Here is a 15,676-nt window from a genome sequence, read left to right on the forward strand (position 1 = left end):
GAACATTGTTAAGTCCTTTATAGAGGTCCACCTGAAACTCCCCAAGGAAGAAGTCCAGAAGATCTCCTTCCACAGGGTTCACCGGCTCGGAGGAAAAAGGCCGGACAATCAGCGTCCCCGTCCTATTGTTGCTAAATTTGAACATTATAAACAAAAGATGCAGGTAAAAAGCAGAGGGCGCGAGCTGAAAGACACACATTACAGCGTGAATGATCAGTTTCCAGGCGAGATCCTCCGCCGGCGGAAAATCCTCTTCCCGCTGAGGAGGAAGCACCTGTCTGCTGGAGCCCGTGCGGTAGTTGCCGTTGATAAACTTTTTGTGAATGGCAAGCTGTTCCGGGACCCAGAGGTAACACCCTGGCTGTGCTGAAGGCTTTCAGAGGCGCACTGACATCTGCGCTGCCCAGAAGAAAGCCGCAAACTTATTTAATTGAATAGGAAATAATCGGATCATCAATAATCCACACCTCTCAGGAAAAGTGTTTTTTCTTTCTCTCACATTCATGTTTCTGTTGTTGTTTCGTTGTTTTTGTTTTTTGTTCTTTCTCTTTCCCTCTCTCTTTTCTCTTGTCCCCCCCCCTTCCCATGTCCTCATATGTGAATCAGGTAAAGTCAACGCAACCACGGTGAGTATTTATTTATGCACGGAACGGGCGCGCGCGCATACTAGCGCGCATAAGAGCATGCACACGCGATCCCGCACACACACGTTGATAAACTGCAAAAACCTCACTTAGGCTCACACAGGACGCACGTAACATGCAGCTCATAGCCAAGACACGCTCACCCACAACGCACAGCGCTTGTCAGTGTAGCAGGAACGCACAGCGTGCACGCGCACACGGACGGGCACACGCACTATTTAGCCTTGTACTCTCCCGGTTAGAACAGCTATGAGCAGTCTTAACATCGTTAGCTGGAATGTGCGTGGACTTGGTTCTGGGCCAAAGAGATTGAAAGTGTTAAATCACCTGAATGATCTTAAAGCAGATATAGCTCTGCTGCAGGAGACCCATTTATCTTTATCAGCTGGTCAACTCCTGTGCTGTTCCCAGTATCCAGTTATGTATTCTGCCAGTTTCAACTCCAAACAAAGAGGGGTTGCAGTTTTGATTAATAAAAATGTTACATTTACTCATAAGGATACAGTTACTGACCCAGAAGGCAGATTAGTAATCATTAATATATCCATATAGAATAAGGACTTTTGCATCGCCAGTATCTATGGCCCGAATGCTGACGACTCTTCCTTCTTTCACAGATTCTTCACCTCACTCTCAGTTCACTCTGACTCCACAATCATTATAGGAGGAGACGTCAACCTTGTTTTGGACCCTGAACTTGACAGACTCAGCACAGCAGCAAACCAGCGTACATGGCAGTCTGCAAGTATTCTAAAGCAGTACATGAATGATCTGGGTCTCTGCGACGCTTGGCGCTCATGTCATCCAAGCACTAAGGGGTTTACCTTTTTTTCTCCAGTTCACCATTCACAATCTCGTTTAGATTATTTATTAGTCAGTAACTCCCTTTTGAAAGAAATTAAAAGTTCCAACATTCATCCAATTATTATCAGTGACCATGCACCAGTTTCTGTTACTACTTCAAGGGAAGTACCCAGACCCTCGGGTTCAACCTGGAGGTTTAATACGTCTCTGTTAAAAGACCAGGAATTTATTGAATTCTTTAAAAAAGAGTGGGCAACCTTCTTAGAATTCAACGATACTTCTGAAATATCACCAAGTATTCTTTGGGAAGCAGCAAAAGCAGTCATGAGAGGGAAAATCATCTCTTATTCAACGCATAAAAAACGCAAGGAGAAAGCAGATTTATTAGAATTAGGAAATAAAATAAAAACTCTGGAGACTGCTTATGCTGCTTCTGCACAGGAACACATACTGGGGGACCTGAAAAATTTAAAGCTACAGTTAAATGACATCATCAATAAACAAACACAATTCCAGATACAAAGGCTTCGACTGGAAAGATATGAAAACTCAAATAAATCTGGCAAATTTCTAGCTAATCAGCTTAAAATTAATAAAGAAAAATCAACAATCACTTCGATTATGGACCAAACAGGGAACGTCACCCATGACCCGGTAAAAATTAATAATGCGTTTAAAGACTTTTATCAAAACTTATACACTCCACAGATCAATCCATCAGAACAAAGCATCAACTCATTTCTCAACAATATAAACCTGCCCAAGTTAAACGAAGATCAAATCACAAATTTAGACTCTCCGCTCTCGTTGTCTGAGCTTCATGAAGCTCTGTCACTTATGCCTAATGGTAAAGCACCAGGGCCTGACGGCTTTCCTGCAGAGTTTTATAAGGAATTCTGGGAACAACTGGCACCAACGTTTTATAAAACGGTAAAATTTATCAATGAAAGCCAATCTCTACCACCCAACATGAACTCTGCCAACATTATCCTTCTTCTAAAACCAGACAAAGACCCCACGAGTCCTTCAAGCTATCGCCCCATTTCTTTAATTAATGCAGATGTAAAAATTATCTGCAAAGCACTAGCACAGAGAATAGAAAAAGTCACTCCTCACATAATTGACTTTGATCAAACTGGATTCATCAAAGGCAGACACTCGGATGACAATGTCCGCAGACTCGTTAACATAATAGACTTTGCCACCATCAAAAACCAGGAAATGACTATACTATCACTGGATGCTGAAAAAGCCTTTGATAGAGTAAATTGGAAGTTCCTCATTGCTGCCCTCCATAAGTTTGGGTTTGGAGAATCATTCATCAATTGGATCAAAATATTATATCACAACCCCAATGCATCAGTTAGAACTAATAAACAGACTTCCAACAGGTTTTTTCTTGGAAGAGGAACTAGACAGGGTTGCCCACTCTCCCCCTCTCTTTGTGCAATATTTATCGAGCCTCTAGCTGCAGCAATAAGACAGAATGAGAGTATTAAAGGAATTAAAACCAAACACAGCCATCATAAAATTAGTCTCTATGCAGATGACATATTACTGTTTTTAAGTAATATACATTCTGTAAATGAAACGGCAACAATCATTAATGAATTCTCTTCTATATCAGACTATTCCATTAATTGGAATAAATCTGTTTTATTACCACTGAACAGTAATGCGGAGCAAGGACTCACAATACCAGTTAAATCAGTCAATATAAAATATCTAGGTATTTTTTTTACCCCCAAAATATCAGAACTGGTGCTGCTAAACTACACCCCATTACTGAAAAACATACAGGACGATCTAACACGCTGGACCAACCTGCCTTTGTCCCTTATGGGCAAGGTAGCCACGGTTAAAATGAAAATCTTACCCAAAGTTAATTATCTCTTCTCAATGATTCCCACACAACCGCCATTAAAATGGTTCAAAACATTAGACTCATCCATATCAAGCTTTCTATGGAACAATAAACCTGCAAGAATTAGTCTAAAAACTTTAAAATCTGCAAAAAGCTGTGGAGGATTAGAATTACCTAACTTCCACAATTACTTTCTTGCAAATAGATTACAATACATCTTAAAATGGTTAAAAAATAATCCAGAAACCAACTCATGGTTAGACTTGGAACAGGCGTTATGTGGAAAGATCAACCTGTCAGATCTTCCATTTATTAGTCAAATAGTTAAAAAACAGGATTGTTTCAAAAGTATTAATATAAATGCCACTTTAACAGCCTGGTGGGAATTTCTCAAAATATCAAAATCATCAATTCAACCGAGCAAAATGACACCCATCTGGAACAACCCAGACATCCTCATAAACAAAAAAATTATCCACTTCCCAGATTGGCAAGCAGGGGGCATAAAACAACTAGAGCACATAATTATTGATAGAAGATTCATAACTCCCCAGGAACTTCAAGACAAACATGGAATATATAACTTCTTGGAATATCAGCAACTTAAATCAATTATTACTAAAAAGTTTAAATACAGAGACAACGATTTAAAGCTACCAGATGTAGTTACCACTCTGATCAATTTCTCAATGAATAAAACTCTCTCCAAAATATACAAACTTTTATGTAATTTAGATAACAATATTTCACTTCCGACAACAAAATGGGATGCGGATTTGAGCATCAGCACAGATGAAAGTTTTTGGTCAGAACTTTGTCTAAACACCTTTAAAATGACAAAAAATCCAAATCTGCAGCTAATCCATTTCAAAACTCTTCACAGAATTTACTACACTGGACAGAGGATGTTCAAGATGGGTCTCAGTAACTCAGACATTTGTCAGCACTGTGACAGTAATCTACCCGACAATTACATGCATGCACTATGGTTCTGCACGCCTGTCCAGGCTCTCTGGCAGCAGGTATGTGCCGATCTATCAGTCTGGCTTAAGGTTTCAATCACAGCTTCACCGTCACTTTGTGTGCTTGGTGACATGAGTGCCATCGATGTAGAAGGAGGATTAGGCTCTATCATTTTCATAACTCTTTGCATTGCTAAAAAAACTATTTTAATAAATTGGAAAAGCAAAAAAAATATAAATATAAGTCAACACAGAAATCTGCTGCTTGATCATATCAGCTTGGAAAAAATGTCAGCCCAAAGTTCAAGTAACTTTGAAAGAATTCGGTCTCTCTGGTCTCCCATAGCTAACTCCGTGACTTAAGGGGTGGGGGGGGCATGGTCGTCGCTGCTCCTTGCCCTTCTGCCGTGGGCCGGGGTGGGGGTCGGGGCCTCCGGTGCCTGGCCGGGGGTGTTGGGGGCTCCGTTGGTCGGGGGGTCGGGTCCGGCGCCTGGGTGGGGCGGCCTGGGGCGCTGCGTGGTCCTCTGGGCTTGGGTGTGGGGGTGCGTGGTGGGGGGGTGGGGTGGTGGTCTGGCTTGGCTTGGGGGGGTGGTCCCTTTGCCTGTGCTGGGGGGGTTGGCGGGGGGCGCTGCTCGGGGGGGGGGCCCAGCGGCGCTGGATGGGCTTCCCGTCTACACCTGGGGCTGGGATCGGCCCTTCCCTGGCTCTGGGGCGGGACGGGACAACCCTCTTGGGGCCCCCGGTCGCTCTGGGTGTCATCCGCTTCGGCTGCGGGGTCTGGGGGTGGGGTGGGGTGGGGGTCTTGTCGGCCCTGTCCTGTGGGGGGGCATTCTGGGGGAGGAGGGGGGGCCACTATTGGTACGGGGCAGGGGGGGTTGACGGGTCGGGGTCTCCGCTGAGGCCATCGGCGGTTTCCCCGGCCGGTTGGCTGCCTCTGTCCCGTCGAGGCCTGACCAGAGCTCTTCTAGGGCCGGCGTTTGGGGGTGGGGGCCTGGGCTTGCTCCGGGGGGGGCCGGCGCTTTCTGGCTCCCCTCTCTCTGTGTGGGGGTGGTGGTGCTGGGCCTGGGGTGTCTGCGCCTCCGGGGGTGGGGCCCCGGGGCTGGGTGGGCCTGGCCCCCTTGCTGGGGGGGGGGGCGGGGGGGGGCTGTTTGACCACCGGGGGACAGTCTATCATCTGTCCCCAACTTACCCCCTTCCTCATATAACCTCATAATAGGGTGAGGGGGTGGGGGGCTTAGCCTGCGATGAGCCTTGGGGGGGGGGGGGGTTTACTAGGCAGTGACCCCCCTCCTGTGGTTGCCGTATGGAGTGGGCCCCCCCTCTTTCGGTTTTATTTGCACCTTAGACATGTAGGGCCCTTGGTAGGGGGGGTGCTTGGACATCACTGCCAGCAAGCAGCGGATGTCCTCCTAGCACCCTACCCGCCAATTTTAACCGCACCTTAGACATTTAGGGCTCCTTGGTGGGGAGGGTGAGGGGACGTCACTGTGAGTAATCAGGAGACGTCCCCTTAGTGCCCTACCCGCCAATTTTAACCGCACCCCCCTTAGTACACACACCCCTCCCCCCTCAATATATACATCCCAACATAAACACACACACATGCACACACACACTCTCTCAAACACACATACACGCACACACATTTTGCAAGGAAGGTGGGACCTAGGACCATCTGTCCCCTGCCTCTTCCCTGGTGGGGGGTACGGGCCCCTTTGCAACGGCGGCTGTGTCCCCGGGGTGCTGGCTTCCTGGGCCCGGCGGTGCTCTCTCCGCGCGGTGGGGGGGTTCACATTACATCTGAGCCGGGGGTGTTCGTGTCCCTGGGGGGTGGGTTCTGGTCCTTGCTCCTGAGTGCTGGGCCCCGCCAAATTTCCAACTATGGCCGAGCCTGGTCGGGCCATATTTACAACACCCCTTGTGGGCCCTCTTTTTTCCCCGGGGTTCCCCCCTTCTGGGCGGGGGCGGCGGGCCCCTGCCTCGCTCCTCCCTGGACCAACCGTGGGCCGGGCGGATGGCTGCCTGGAGTGCGGAGTGGGTCTCCCTTGGGGGGTCCTGGCCCGTACCTGGGGTTGGGGCGGGGGGATGCCCGGAACTCCTGGGTGGTGGTGGGGTGCTCGTCTGGGGCTGTGGGCGTCCTTCTCCGGTGGGGCCCTGCGTTGGGCTCTCCCGGCGCGGCGGGGGGGCTGCTCTCCTGGTTGGGCTGGGGCGGCGCCCTCTTTCCCTCCGTGCCTCCCTGCTCTCTGGCTCTGGGGGCCTTGCGGCGGCCCTGCTGGCCCTGGCCTGGGTGGCGGGCTTGGTCGCCCGGGCGGCGGTTGTTCCCTGCCGGTTCCCGTGTGGCGTTGGGGGGAATCCGGCTGCCGCTGCTGGTGCGGTGGGGGTCTTGGGGTGGGGATGGCTGGGCACTCTCCCTCCTTTTCACGTTCCACCATCCATTTTAGAAGAACATAAACACTCACCTGAGCACAGGTGTTAGCTCAACAGACTGAATGACTGAAAGATTTCACACTAGTTGGTTTTAAGGCATAAGTATGCGTGTGAACACTATCTGTTTTGTGTACATGTCGACAGGTGGACATTTTTGCAACTAACAGGTGTGTTTATAACATTTGAGTGTGTGTGTGGACAGGCTCCGCCCTTTTTTTTTTTTGTTGTTTTCTTTTACATTTGAACCTTACCATAATGATTAACAACCAGTAAACTTGTTGCTTTATGCTGCTTCATGGTCTTATCCCCCTTCCCCTCCTATTATCACCCCCTACCCCCCCTCTCTCTAACGTCCCTCTCTCTTCTTCCCCTCTTTCCTTTTCCGTCCGGTCCAACACCAAAGATTTTCAGACATGTTTGAAATTAATAAAGTTTGGCCTCAATTACAAAAGGGGTTTATTCAGACATACCTTTGGTTTGTCTGAAGATTAATAACCTCTCTTGTTAAAGTAAAATATGTCCAACCCAAGAGGCCCTCAGCTCTCATCTGTCTGCCTAGCTGTTGGACAGGACAAGTTAAAAAAAAAAAAAAAAAAAAAAAAAAAGTCGTCAAATCTTGCCGGCAGTTAATGCTGACAACTCGGCATCACTTTTGTTAGAGACGACTACCTTGTTAGGTGGAACGGAGGGTTTGGTGGATGTAACCCGGGTTTTCCTTTTAGTAGACAGCGAGGATACTTCCATGGCGTATTCATGGTCATGTGTTGTCATCTCTGGGTTTTTGGATGCGGGAGTCGGCTTTTCCGATACAGGCTTTTCCCGTGGCATTCTAGGAGCTCTTAATATTGCTGTTGTTGTTTTTCTCACTTCGTTCTTGTCTCTTTACAGTGGTAAGACTTGAGAGTAATACAAAAAAAAAAGCAAAACTAGTTCAGCAGTTTGAAAATGAGGTCAAAAGGGATATTTTGGGACCGGACCGTCGCAGCTCACAAAAAGTTGCCTGCACGGACCGCCATCTTAGCTCCACATGACCGGTTTGTTTATATCGAGCTCCGAGCACCTAACTTTTTTATTGAGCTTTTTTGAAGCAGCAAGATTTTGCCTTTTCTCTAAAACGACCGGGGGACGTTGTGGATTGTAGTTTTTGGATACTTTTGACAAATTCCCACCATTCAAAATGCCAAAACCTCCTAAAAGAAGCGAATCTTCAAAAGAAAAAGAAAGCTCCGCTACCTTGTTACTAGCCGACGAGCACGACTACTCCGGCAGTAGCATGGACATACCTTCAGAGGAAGAATTTCCTTCACTCCCAGTGACCCCAAGTAAGCCTCCTCTTGCTAAAAAGCCTACTTTACCCTGGTCCATGAAGTCTCATGAAGCAGTCAATATGCTCGCCGATCTGATCAACTCAAGAAGCGATGCTCTTGAAAAAATGGTTGAAACTGTCCGTTCTGAAATTAAACTCATAAATGACAAAGTTGATGCTATGGAACAACGTGTGGAAAAAAATGAGGAATATACATCGAAATGCTTGGCACGGGTTGCAGATGTGGAAGCTTATGGTCGACGATGGAATCTGAGGCTCTACGGCCTTCCTGAGGCTGAGAAGGAAAACGTGCGCGAGGAGGTGATCAACATTTGCCAGCATGTTCTGCCATCAGAAAAAGAAAAGTTTCCCGATGCTGTTGATGTCGCTCATCGAATGGGAAGAAAACGCCAGGAGGACCCGAGGCCAGTGCAGTAGAAGGCATCAATCTCATTATTACTCAACTTGCAGATGACACTACACTTTTTCTAAAAAATGAAAAGCAAATTCCTGTTGCTTTTGACGTTATTGGGACATTTTCAAAGGCGTCCAGTCTTTGTTTGAACGTGAATAAATGCGAATTAATGGCAATTAAAGAATGTGCTGCTACCACTTTATATAATCTTCCAGTTAAATCTAAAGTGAAATATTTAGGTATTTTAATAACAAAAGACCAACAAGCAAGAAACTCCTTAAATTTTAACCCAATAATAGAAAAAACTCAAAGGAAATTGAATCAGTGGCTCTCCAGAGATCTATCTTTGAGAGGAAGGATTTTACTCAGCAAAGCAGAAGGTATTTCCCGCTTAACATACGCAGCTTTGGCTTTACATGTTGATGATAAAATTATCAAAGAAATTGACAAAATGCTTTTTAATTTCATCTGGAAAAACAGAACCCATAACTTAAAAAAAATGTTCTCATGAACTACGATGACAAAGGTGGCCTCAATTTTCTCGACTTTTATACCTTAAATAACACATTACAAATTAATTGGTTGAAACAACTTTTCAGAAATCTCAGCTCCATTTGGAACACTATACCTCTTCATCTTTTATCTAAAGTTGGTGGTGTTGATTTCTTTCTCGTGTGTAATTATGATGAATGTTAAATCCCACTAAAGTTATCTGCATTTTACCACCAAGCCTTCCTTTCATGGTCCCTTGTGTACAAACACAACTTTTCCCCTCACAAATATTCTATCTGGAATAACAGAGACATTTTATATAAACGTAAATCACTCTTCATAGAACATTGGTTTCAAAATAAGATTATTTTTGTGTTTCAATTATTTAACAACCAGGGCTTACTTTTAACTTATGAGGAATTCCTATCTAAATGTAACTTCCCTGTTCCCCCTTTAGAATATGCTAGAGTGTTTGGAGCTATTCCCTCTGGTGTCTGCATGCTGTTTAAGTTCCAACACAGAGTTCATGTTGAGGAGCCTTTTCTACTCTCTCTCATTAATACTCCTGTGGGGAAAATATGTCTGACCGGTTATCCTAGGAAAAACAACAAAGCAATAACAACATTATTTCAAACAAACATTGTTTCACTACCTCGTAGCATGTCTTATTGGAACATGTTTGTTGAAGATATTGCATGGAAGGAGGTTTGGCAAATACCCAATAAATTTTTAATCACTAATAAGGTTAAATAAATTTCTTTTAAGATTATCCATATAATTTATCTATCTAAAACGTTTATTCAAAATAGATTTAAGTTAAACATTAAGAGATTTTGTAGTTTTGGTTGTAATTCCCCTGAAACAGTTATTCATCTTTTCTGGTCTTGTCCCAAAGTGAAGGTGTTTTGGCAAAAGGTGTGTGATTTCATTCATGATAAAATTGATTCTTGTTTTGTTTTATTCTGGAAAGATGTCTTGTTGGGTCTAATATCAAAACAGGACTGTGGTTTACTTTTAAATCTTTTACTCATTTTGGCTAAATTCCATGTCCATAAATGTAAATTTTCTGGTAGAAAACCCTGTTTCACTGTATTCCTTTCTGATTTAGGTCAATATATCAACAGTATTCGAAATTCAGAGAAGCAAAAAGCAATCAGAAAATTGTCTGTATGTGATAGATTCAGTATTTTTTCATAGAGTTTAACCCCCTGGCTTATTTCTATTTCTTGTTCTTATTTCTGTTTCTATTCTTGTTCTTCTGTATGTTACAGATGTGTATTTGATATTTGCAGTTGTGTTTTTTTTTATTGCATACCTAAAAGTACTTTCTTGTAAAACGGCATAATGTGCAATAAAGTTGTTTAAAAAATATCTCATTGATTCCAGTTTGGTGGAGCAGATTCAAGAAATGAACAGGCTGCATTTGGGCTGGAGTTCACCCCCCCCCCCCCTACTATAAACAGGTAAATGAGAACTCTTCAAACCAGGAGAAATCTGTCATTTTTCTGTAACTTTAGTTCTAAACTGAGTTTCTAGAAAATGACACGTCTCTTTAAATTGAAATGATTCTGTATTTTTAATGTATTTAGTATTTTATGAGACAAACATTGATGATGCACTTTATACATTCATGTGAATCTACTGTTTTACAAACTGTAATGACCAAAGTAATGGAGTAGACGGTCCCTGTAGTTACTTCCTGTGATTGTTAGTCAGAACAGAAAGAGTCTTTAACAGCAAAGAAGAAGGTTTTCTGCTCAGATGCTGGTTGGATGGTTGATCACAGGACAGAAACTCAGCAGATCACCTTCACCGCCTGAAGAAAGAGGATCAGAGGATAGGCGGCTTAGAAAGAAACTTCTCTTCTGTTTGTGGCAAAAGCTGAAAATTCTACAAATGTGAAAAGAATTTCAATGGAGTTGAAGTTCCAGAGAACCTTTGAGCAAACCTGTTTGGATGGTTCCCCTCCCGGACAGCAGGTGGCAGATGTGAGCAGGACGCTCAAAACCGGAAGAACAAGAAACTATCATGAACTGTGTTGCCAAATTGTGCGGTTTCCCACTTCTTTCAATACTTTTTTTTTCAAAGAATTTGCGGGTTTAGTTAGCTTTTAGGCGGGTTTGGTTTTTTTTTTTCCTTGTAGAAATATATTTCAACACATGAACATCCGTCATTCCTTAAGAAATAGTATGAACTAATAAAGGAAAAGGAAACAAAATGAAAACAAGATCATTTATAATCATAGTATTCAGTAACTGTCTATTAGAATGGAAGTAATACATTTAAAGGCTTTAATCGTTCTAATTGTTTTTATTTTTATTATGAAAGAATTAAAAAAAAATTTTTTTAATTAATTTTATTTTATTCAACAAATATTTTGTAATGGAAAGTTTTAAACCAATTTCTTTTTATTATGACTAAGTCATCAACGAGTTTTTCTGTCTCTCTCGATATTTTGTTATTATTTGTTGAGGAGTTACAGCGGTCCGCATTGCGCTTGCGCACCTGTTTTAGAGTACTTTTGGGCTGGAAAGCCGTAAATATCTGGCAACCCTGACGTCATTGCTGCCGTAGCAACAGTTGTCTTGAACCGTCATTCTTCGTCCACGTGTTAAAGATGAATCATCTTTGTGTCTTGACTTTCTTTTGTGTGGATTTATTCTGTAGAAACGTTCACGGTAAATCCATAAATGTTCTTTTTTTAGGTTTTATTGTAAAATATTATTGAAAACTTCAGTCTTTATGAAAAATAACTGTAAACTGATTTTTATTGTTTTCATTCTGAGACAAATGTTAAAAAAGGCAAAATTCACCACAATATATTTCACATGATTATTTCTGCTTATTGTTTTATATCAAGTGTTTATTTAAAATAAAATGTTTAGAGTCATAAAAATCATTCTGTTCAGATTTTCTTCATTAAAAGGAAAAAATGTAAATATTGTCTTTTTTCTGTAGTTTTTGAGGTTTTCGTCTGCTCCACATCCTTCAATGATGATGAGTCATTCTATGATTTAATGCTGACTCATCAGAAGTTCTGATTATCTGGTTTTCTCCAGAAACTCTAGAATAAACAGTTTAAGTTCATAATTAATTTCAGGGTCAAAGTTTTTCCTTCATTACTGATCACTAATAGGATGAAAATACACCTCAATGTTTTCATTTACTATTAAAAACTAATAAACAATACATTTATTTATTCTTTCTGTTATGATTTTAGATTTAAGATGTGCTAAAAAGAAAGAAAACTAAACATCGAATTTGGATACAAAAAAATGACATCAGCACAAACAGAATGGTCTTTACATTTGAATCAAGAAGACATTTTAGTACATTTTGTTCTTGTTATGACACTCTGGTTAAAATTTGTCGATTGTCTCTTAGAAGCTGTGAGAGAAAAAATAATGAAAAGGTTCTTTTATTTTATTAAAAACTACAAATCCCAGACTTCCTTGTTGAAGCTGCAGCCATTAAAGGTTGAAAAAAGATTGAGTATTGGTGGAATGTTGGCATTTTCCTCCGGCATCCTTTTCATCTTTAGCAGACTTTCCCTGTTAAAAAAACATGAACTTGTCTTTGTTGAACGTTATGCTGATGACACCTGCTTCTCTCTGAAGCTATGTTCCCTCAGCAACGCTCCTTCATGCGGCCACTTCCAATAAAAAGTCCATCTAAAGGCGCGTAAATCACACCTGTATTCATTCGTAGCTACAAGTTCTACAACTGTTTACAGACTCTGCGTACAAAACACACGATCATCGATGACCAGTTAAACCAGGTTGAACCTTGACCAATCAGGGACTCTGAAAGTGACGTTTGGATGACCTCCCTTACAATTCACAGAGTTTCCACTTTTGTGCCCCAATAGCAGGATTTGCACTGCTTTGATTTTACACATCAAGTAGTTGGCAGTCATGTGCTAGTAAAAAGAAAAACCAACAAAAGAAGCCCCTCCCTGCTGGTTCAGTGTGAACATGACCGGCTAAAGAAGCTGTGTTTAGCTGTTCTTGAACATGCGTCACATGACCAGTGTGTTCGTAGCTTCAGAGGTTTTTGGTTGTTTCCTCTTGACAGGAAGTTCGGTGGAAAACTCTGATCTGTAATCGTCTCCTGTTTGTCAGATTCTAGAGGTTTCTTGGTCGTCACACGTCGTTCCTGTCCGTCTGCTTCCAGGTGAAAATCTTCTGTCTGTTTATTCTGGTGATGATGTCATCCTGCCGTGCCGCCTGGACTCTGAGGAGGATCTGCAGGATCAGGCTGTGGAGTGGACCAAACTGGAGGTCAAGCCCGATCCGGCGGATCCACAGGGCCGCGTCCCTTTTGTGTATTTTTACCGGAACGGGCAGACCATGACCACAGTTATGATGGAGTCGTTGATCCCGAGAGTGTCTCTGAACCAAGACGGACTAAAACGAGGAGACGTGACGTTAAAGATCAGGAACGTGTCGCTCCAGGATGAGGGGAAGTACAGCTGCTTCATTCCTGGGAAGAACTTCAGGGAGACGGTTCAGCTGGTCGTTGGTGAGTTTGCTCTGCAGGTTCTCCCTCACATGAAGAACATTTGTCCTGAACAGCAGGCAGGAAATGATGTCATCTCTTTGTTTCAGAGCCAAACGGAGTCAGAGCTCCAACCATGGAAACATCCCAGGTTGACATCATCTCCACTCCAGATCCAGGAGGAGACCGGATCTGGATCAGTCGCTCCAGACCGGCTCTCTGGATCCTTCTTGGAGGCTGGACCTCATTGATCCTCTCTGCTGTTTGTGTCCTTAAAATGAGAGACAGAAAGAAAACGTAAGTCACAGATTCACTAAACTTTAGTTTCTCCTGTTGGAATGCAGTGGTCCCCAAACCCGGACAGCAAACCGGTTCTGGTATCGATCTGCAGAGAAAAAAACAAGAATTTCCTTTTTTCTGTTGTATTTCTAGTCAAATTCTGAAGGAAGTTTTATTTTGAAAAACTACTGGATTCTCTCCTCCACATCCGGTCATTCTTGATGCTTGTGGAGGTTCTGTGTTGAAAATCCATCCACTACTTTCTTAAAAGTTGGACGAGGCTGAAGTTAGTGTCTGATTTGATTCTCTTCCACTTTGACAGTTTTGGGTTTAAGGAAAAATCTGGATCACATTTGAATGTTTCCTGCATGAAACATAGAAAACAAATCAAGTTTAAATCATCTGCAGATATTTGACAGAGGATGAAGATGAACTTTAGCCTCCAAAGTTAAACTGGAAGCTACAAAAATCAGACGCCAACTTCATCCTGGCACAGGCCGGTCCGTGAAAATATTGTCTGACATTAAACCGGTTCAGATGAATGTTTTTATTTTCATTTAATGAAAGCATTAAAATATGCTGACTCATCAGAGCTGCTGCTCCGTCTCTACAGGTGAAGGTTCAAGCAGCCACATGGGGGCGCTAGAGACCTGCTACTGTGACAACCTGTGAGTAGAAACCTGAATAAAGAACTCTCAGCTGTTTAAAAACTGCATTAGGAAAATAAATCTGGACTTTTATTGTGAAAGAGGACCAGAACAGGGTCAGACTGTTGAAAAACCAGAATTTTGGACTCTAATCCAACGTTTTAGTGACATCATCTCACCTCCATCCCACCTTCTCCTCTGCATCCTCCACCCTCATGTCCTCCTTCTCTCCATCATCCACCTCCTCTTTGGTCTTCCTCCTCTTTCCTGGTGTCTCCAACCTCTTCCTCCTTTCAGCAGCATCATCACTCTTCCTCCTCTCAGCGTCTCCATCTGCTTCCCTGCATTGATCTCCAACATCTCCATGATCTGTTCCTCTGATGGATGGACTCCTTCCTGGTCTTCTTCTCCGTGGTTCTGGACTGTGAATGAGTTCCTCCTTAAATGAAGCGTCCCTCTGGTTCTGGTCCAACCTTAGAAGGTGTTTCCTCAGCTCTGACTGAAGGTTGAAGGTTGAAGCTGCAGCTTCTGACCTCCTTTCTCCTGAAGGTCCTGCTGCTGCTGCTGCTGGAAGAATCTTCTCAGACTGAGTCCTACAGGGATGGAGCTCCACGCTAGAACCATCAGAAATGACATCATTAGACATCTTCATGTTTTTCTGGACAGAAGTTTGTCGGTTTCAGTTGGACTTCATGCCTGAGAGCTCCTTCATCTGCCCACTGGATGTTCAGCTCCTCAGTTTCCTCCAAACAGCAGGTTGAAGTTGACGGTTGGGATCCGTCTGACTTTGCTGCAGTCGTCTCCTGGATTTCAGGAGCTTTGTTTCTGTTCTGCTCAAATCCCAGCAGAGGTCCTGCTGCTGGTTCCAGAAAACCAACTGGAAATGAAAGCTGAAGGTTTTTCCTGGACGGACTCTGGAATGATGGAAGTGGAGACACTTTTCTGGTGTCTAGTGTGACATCGTCCTCTTTTGGAACACCAGAAGACCCAATCAAAGCTCCAACATCTTCCTGACAGTATTTCTGACAGAAGATCAAAGCAGAAAGATGGAAGTGGTTTCCATGGAAACGTCTGTCAGCTGCTCCTCCATCCAGAGGAAAAGAAAACCTTCATTTCTCTGTGAAGAACTCTGAATGGAGAGGAAGACTGCTGTGTTTGATGGTTACAGCAGAAAACAGGTGTGTGGTCACATGACTTCCAGCCTCTGAAGAACGGAACCATCAGAGGAACCAGATGAGGAGAAACGTCTAAACGTTCCAGCAAGAAACAGAAGAAAAGATCCAGACCAGAAACGCAGGAGGGTTCATCTTTTTATTGATTTGACAGTGAAATATCTCTT

This window comes from Oryzias latipes, chromosome 18 (genome assembly GCF_002234675.1).
Source record: "Oryzias latipes chromosome 18, ASM223467v1".
NCBI lineage: Eukaryota > Metazoa > Chordata > Actinopteri > Beloniformes > Adrianichthyidae > Oryzias > Oryzias latipes.